This window comes from Arvicanthis niloticus, chromosome X (genome assembly GCF_011762505.2).
Source record: "Arvicanthis niloticus isolate mArvNil1 chromosome X, mArvNil1.pat.X, whole genome shotgun sequence".
Lineage (NCBI taxonomy): Eukaryota > Metazoa > Chordata > Mammalia > Rodentia > Muridae > Arvicanthis > Arvicanthis niloticus.
Window position 1 is genome coordinate 128,790,636 of NC_047679.1, and position 7,155 is coordinate 128,797,790.

Consider the following 7,155-nt stretch of genomic DNA (forward strand, 5'->3'; position numbering starts at 1 on the left):
AAAGTGACTATCAACTTCTATAGGCTCCTACCTCCATGATGTGTTTGCTCTGATCCAAGCCTACAGGAAACTGAGCCCATCCACCAAGGGCCAAAAACTGTCTTCCTTGGAAGTTTTTTTTTTTTTTAAAAAAAGTATCTGTAACATCAATATAAAGCTCTGACTGTCATGTGACTTTTTCTAAGGAGACATAAAGAAATGTCTACTCACTCCAGATAAAGAAGGCACTGGCAGACCAAAGAAAGTGTTCCATCTTGGGAAATCATTAAGTTCGTTGGGTTACTCCCAGGAATGTGGGTGACTCAAAGAGAGCTACCTAGTGGGAAGTTCCTGGGCAATTTGTGGGCAACTACACCACTAAAGAGTCCCACCATTAGCATGGGTGACTCACAAGAAGCTATAGCACTAAAAATGCACAGCATGCACAATTTACAAAAAGCTAGACCAGAGAAAAGTCCCTTCCACCAGTCAACCTTTAATCTCCCACATAGGACCTGTGAACCCCATGATCTGCCTGTTTCTCTCCTCATTAGTGAGGGTTGTTTTGGGGTCATTCACTGTAGGAAGCCACGGTTAGCGGTGATACATTTGTCGTTCCAAGATGGCGCGGGCATCCTGTCCTCCCACTAGTAAACAACTGACTGCGCAGGTGCAAAAGGCAAAAGGCGCACCAAAGTGATTGCCCATCCCGGGGCGTATTATGGGTAATGAGTGAACAGCCAATCAGAAGTGAACACGTCACTCTAGGGTGTGTTTAAGCTGTGCCTTTTCCGGTCTTTCTGTCTTTCCACTTCTGCTTATACAAGAAGTAAAGCCTCGTTGTAGTAACCACCCGAACACTGCCTCACGTGTCCTTTTTCACGGGCGAAGGGGACGCGGAGGGGCTTGGAACAATTCACAGCTATTCTGATTCAATATTTCAATTACCATGTCCATACTGGAGGAAACAGTTATGCAGCACTAACATACTCCTATCAGAAACTTCAGTGCCAACTGTTTGATGACATCTTTGTTTTTTTCAAGCTTTCCCCTTACCTTCTTTCACATCCACTTGGGCTGTGTGATATTTAGGTTTTTGTTGTTGTTGTTTTGTTTGTTTTTGTCAACTTGACATAAGCTATGGTCAGGTGGTTCTGAGTGGTATAAGAAATTAAGGTGAGGGACCAGAAAGATGACTCAGCAAGTAGAGGCAACTGCTGTCAAGACTAACATCTGAGTTCAATCCCTAAGAGCTACATGGTAGAAGGAGAGAACTGACATCCACACGTTGTCCTCTAACCTCTGCATACACACAAAAAAATACTAAAATGTAATTTAAAGAAAGCAGGCAAGCTATGGGGAGCAAGGCAGTAAACAGTGTTCTTCCTTGGTCTCTGCTTCAGTTCCTGCTTCCACTTCCTACTTAAGTTCCTGCCATGACTTCCCTCAGTGATGGACTGTGATGTGAAAGCATAAGCCAAATAAACCCTTCCCTCTCCAAGTTACTTTTGGTCAGTTTAGGACACAACAGAGACTCTAACTAGGGAGTATAATAAAGAGTTTTATCTCTAAAAATATTTTAATATTTAATTGTGATCAAATGAACACAACATAAACTTTACCATGTTAAAAATTTCTAACTGTGTAGTTCTGTGGTGTCATGTATGTGCACATAGTTTTGAAGCATCACAGCCATTTATCACCAGAGCCTTAACATCTTGCTAAATGAGACTCCTCTGGTCCCATGAACCACTAACCCCATGCTATTCTCTCTGGGCACTGGCATCCATCCTTCCTTATTTTTATGAGTTTGGCTACTCCAGGGACTACATAGTAAATGGAATCCAATCGTAACTGAGTTTGGAAAATATACCCCTTTAAAAATCTTTATAAACTAAACAGGAGATAGTAATCAAGGGGAAATTCTATAAAATCTAAGGCTTGATTCTGCACTAGATTGTAAAAATGAATCTGGTTTGGAATGTGACACTTTTTTCAAGCAAAAAATATGTTGAAAAACTGGGTTTGATGGCATGTGACTATAGTCCCAGTTTGGGAAGCTGAGGCAGGAAATATGTTTGAGCCCTGGAGTTTCAAACTAAATCTCTATCACCAGTGTAAAAAGCCTGGCATGGTAGTACCCAGCATTAAAAGGGCCAGAGGATCCAGAGGCTTTTTTCATTATTTTTTTACATGTATATTCCATAAATATAACCTGCTCAGTCTGTATAATGTTACTTGGATGTTTATGTCTTCAGGACTGGCCATTTGGTATAGGACAACCAGTTAGTGTGCTCTTCGCTGGAGAAGACTATTTATTTCTCTTACCCTCAATGTTGCTTAGTGTCCTTTAGTTCTTTGTGTAGGCTTGAAGCATCCTAGGCTTCCCTACCCCCATTTGGTTTTTTGTTCGTTTGTTTTTTTTTTTACATTTTTATTGGGTATTATATTTACATTTCAGATTTTATTCCCTTACCCCACTTCCCCCCCACCCAGAAACCTCCTATACCATCCCCCATCCTCATGCTTCTATGAGGCTGTGCTCCCACCTATCCCCCCATTCCCACCTCCCCACCCTCAGATCCCCCCCTCCTCGGTGTTCATCCTTCATGCGACCAAGGATCTCCTCTCCCACCTATGCCCGACAAGGTCATTCTCCCCTACATATATAGCTGGAGTCATGGGTCCCTCCCTATGTGCTCCCAGGCTGGTGGTTTAGACCCTGGGGTGCTCTGGTTCCCTACCCCCATTTGTGTTAGCTTGTTTATTGTTGTTGTCCATGCTCAGCTCATGTTTGGGCAGTCATGTCAGTGAGACTTTATTGGTGTAGTTTCTGACATTCCTAGGAGACATAATCTCACAGCAGACTCACTAGTCCTCTGGCTATTACAATCTTTCTGAGCCATACATACAGGAGTGTTCTGTAGATGTATCCAGTGATACTGGGTTCTACGATTCTGCATTTTGATTGGTTGTGGTTTTCTGTAATGCTCCCATGCCTTTAATCCCAGCACTCAGGAGGCAGAGGTAATCAGATCTGTGTGTGTTTGAGGCCAGCCTGGTCTACACAGTGAGTTCCAGTTCTTCCAGGGCTACATACTGTCTAAAAGAAAGAAACAAACAAACAAACAAAAAATACAAGTCTGTCAACCTGAATTCAAACCCTGAAACCCACATAAAAGTGTAAAAAGAAAACCAAATCCATGAATTTGTCAAGGAGTCCAAGGGTGTAGCTTTGTAGTAGAATGCTTGACCAGCATGTATAAGTTCCACTCCAGCCTCAATATCCATTTCAATTTTGGCCTGAGTCAGAAAGGTAACAGAGATTTTTGTGTGGGGAGAGAGCAAGTAGGAATTGTGAGTTAGATATTTCTGGTAGATGTGGTGCTCTTCTGATTTTGGTAAGCTGTATTTTTCTAAGAGTTTATCTATTTTACCGACCAAATTGGTTGGAATAAAATTGTTTATAATAGCCTCCCTGAAAAATGTGTACAGTAGAGCTGGAGAGATGACTCAGTGGTTAAGAGTACTTGCTACTCTTTCAGGTGACCCTAGATCAGTGCCCAGCACTCACAAGATAGCTTACAATACCTATAACTCCAGCTTCAGAGGGTCTGATGCTCTCTTCTGGCCTCCATAGGCACTAGGCACACATTTGATCTACTACATATACATGTAGGGAAACACACACAGAAAATAAAAATAAATGATTTTGTAAACATGCACAAATTTGAGGCAATAGCCTCTTCTTGTTCCCCCTATTTTCCTCCCTATATTTTTTTATGTCTTTTATCGCTATTTTGGAGATATCAAAGGCAAAAGGTCAAATGATTCCTTGTCTTGTAGTTGGTCTTATTGATGGACTTGAGAGTTGAATGGAAGAGACAGGCATTCACCAGAATAAAAGACTTATATATTAAAAGTCTTAATAAAATGAGACTAAAAGCTGAATGAAAGAGAGTGGCAGGAAGCTCTCAGAACGCTTGTTAAGCTCTCCTTGTGAAGGTGAAGCACTATCTACATGCAGAGGTGCTTGATGTCTGGGAGAAGTTCCACTTCGCCTGAGCTCCAGAGCTAGCTCTCAGTTTTTCCCTGCCTGCCCTTGTCCAAGATTATGCTTATGACATCTCACTGTAGTGCCTCAAAACCCTGGGGAAGGAGTTTAGAAGCGGGAGGGGGAAGAGGAGGTGGAATAAGGTATTGAGTTCTAAGTCTTGGAGTTCCTGCACTACTGGGTGCTAATTGATGATTAGGGCTAACAGAAGATCAAGTCTTGATTTAGCTTAAAGAGGATTACTACCTTAGAAAGTACCCAAACATGTGTGAGAGCATGTGAGCTCTCCAGCTCTAGTGACAGCTCCCTGGAGCTCCAGCAAAGGGGTGGGTAGAAGGAGAGGAGCCTTGGAAATGGAAATGAAGGGTGAAGGTAGAGAGAAAATGGGAGTGTAGAGAAACAAGGGCAATAGTGGGGGTGAAAAAAAAAGAACTCTGGTGTCAGCATCTTCTCTGCTTCATCCCAACATCATTTGCCATCATAGTACCAGCTGGTATCCTGGAAGCCTGGAAGATTAGATGTCACCTTATCTCTAATCTGACTATTTCTAAATGAGTCTATAAAGGATTGCTTATTAGGAGTTCTGGAAGCTGCCTGTCACCTTCATTCAGCTCTCAGCTTCATCTGGCAGGTCAAGGACTTTATCAGCAAAAGCCAGCAGCTGATTTTGCTAGAGAACAAGGAACCATTTGAAAATTTCCTTTGACATTTTAAAAGTCAACCACCCCTAGCCATTTTCAAATGGACGGTCCACTGGGACTAAGCATGATCTTTTTGCTGAGCAGCTGTCAGTACCTCCAGCTCCAGAATCTGTTCATTTTGGACAAGTGAAAAGCTGTACCTATGAAACACCAACTACCCTGTCCCCTAGCTCCTGCCAATTACCAGTTTACCTGCTACAAATCTGGCTACTCTAAGGACCTCCTAGAACTCAAGTATTTGTCTTTTAGTGTCTGGCTCATTTCACGGGGCTTCATGTCCTCATGGCCATTAATGTTGCTGCATGTATCAGAATTCCTTCCTTTTTAAAGCTGAGTAATGGATATGCCATATTTTGTTTAGCCATTCATCTGTTGTTACATACTAGACTGGCAACTACATCAGCTCAGTAAGAAATATGGCTGCTGTCAAGATAGTGGTACAAGCTTTTCTTTGAAACCCTATTTTCAAGTCTTTTGGATCACATGATAATTCCATGTTTAAAATTTTCAGAAAGGGGCTGGATTAGTTAGTAGGGTACTTGCTTGGCATTCATGACGCCCTGGGTTCAACCCCTGGTGCCACATAAACTAGGTATTGTGATTATAATCCCTGTACTTGATGGATAGAGAGAGGGGGATCCAGAGTTCAAAGTCATCCTCAGCTATATATAGCAAGTTTGAAATTAACCTGGAAACCATGTAACAAACAAAAATCTCCCCTATTTCTTGCTGCTAAACTGTTTTTACACAGTGGTTGCACCATCTCTAGTTCTAGAACACTTGCTTCACCCTCAAGGAATTCCCAAGTACTCATTAGAGAATCATGCCCCAGCTGGCACGATGTCTCATCAGATAAAGACACCTGCCACCATTCCTGAGACCCTCGTGGTAGAAGGAAAGAATTGACTCCCACAAGTTGTTCTCTTGTCCTCCACACACATGCCATTGCATGAACTTTGTGTGTGCACGTGCGTGAACACACACACACACAATGTAGTTTAACATTTTTAAATATTTATTTTTATTTTATGTGTATGAGTGTTTTGTTTTCAAGTATCTGTGCACTGCATGCCTGCAGAGCCCAAAGGGGTCAGAAGAGATCATTAGATCCCCTAGAACTAGAGTTACAGAGAAGTCCCAGCCACTTTGTAAGTGCTTGGAATGGAACCTGGGTCCATAGTTCTGTGATCTTGAGATCCATGTGGCTGCAAGAAAATATGTGGCACTCTGTGATCCATGCTACTGCAGACTGCTACAGACAAGGAAGCTTCTTTTGCAGTGGTTTCAATGACTGTAGACTCATAACTGAGAATTAGAGACATTGAAGATTTCTTTAACAACACTTCCTGTACCCCCAAAAGAAATAATCCAGACAGAAAGTTATTGAAGAGTCCTTAAAAACTGTGATAATGATGCTGAAGTGTAATTCTTCACAGATGGCTTCTTGTGATGGTGGTAAGTGGGGAGGACTGAGTTTTCTTTAAGAAGCTGGCCACTGGGAGTTTGACCATGCTCCAATGAGTATACGGGCCAGCACAAGAATGGAAGAGCAGACCTTGTAGGAATGGGAATCAAGTGATCTGGGTTCATTGTATGAAATTCCCAAATAATTAATAAAAATATTATGTTGAGGAAAAATAAAAATAATAAGTCTTTACAAATATTCTAGATATTGGGAAAGGAGAGGGGTAGATAAAGGAGGTTGGATTTGAGCAGTGCCCATGTTGAAATATTATACCTAATTCCTCTAATATATAAATTAATATACACTACTAAAATATTTTTAAAGTCTTAATCAAAAGATTTGTCATGAGTAACCAAAATTAAAACATGCAGAGCAGTGTTTCAGATAATTTTCCATATATCTCTTAAATGGTTAGAAATCTGGGGCATACATTCTGGGCTTCCTAGTAAATTTTTCAATAATATAAATGCTTTTCAAAATCTTGTATCACAAATGCTATTTAACTGAAAAGATATCATCAACCACCCCCCCCCCCAACACACACACACACACACACCAGGAACTTAGAAATAAAGATTAAATGACAAAAAAAAGTTACTTTCATTTCCCTTCCTCAAATGTATTTCCTTATCTACTTTCTGCCTCAATGGATTTGCCTTCTCTATACTTGACATCATAGAATCATATCTAAGCAGCTTTCGGTGTGAGTTCTGTGTAGACACATGCTTTCCAGGCCGCTGCTGGGCAAGACTGTGACCAGGATTAAGTTACACAAAGAGTCTCTAGCTTGATTCTTACCTGGGTACATCAATTAATTCCAAAAGCCAATCTTGGGATGAGTAACTACAAAGGTTCTACCTGGCTCCCAGGTTAAGGGTGGGGTCAAGAATAGAATGATACTGCAGAATGATAGCACAGAGGATGGAGATATTAATTCCACCAGTCCATGAGTCTTT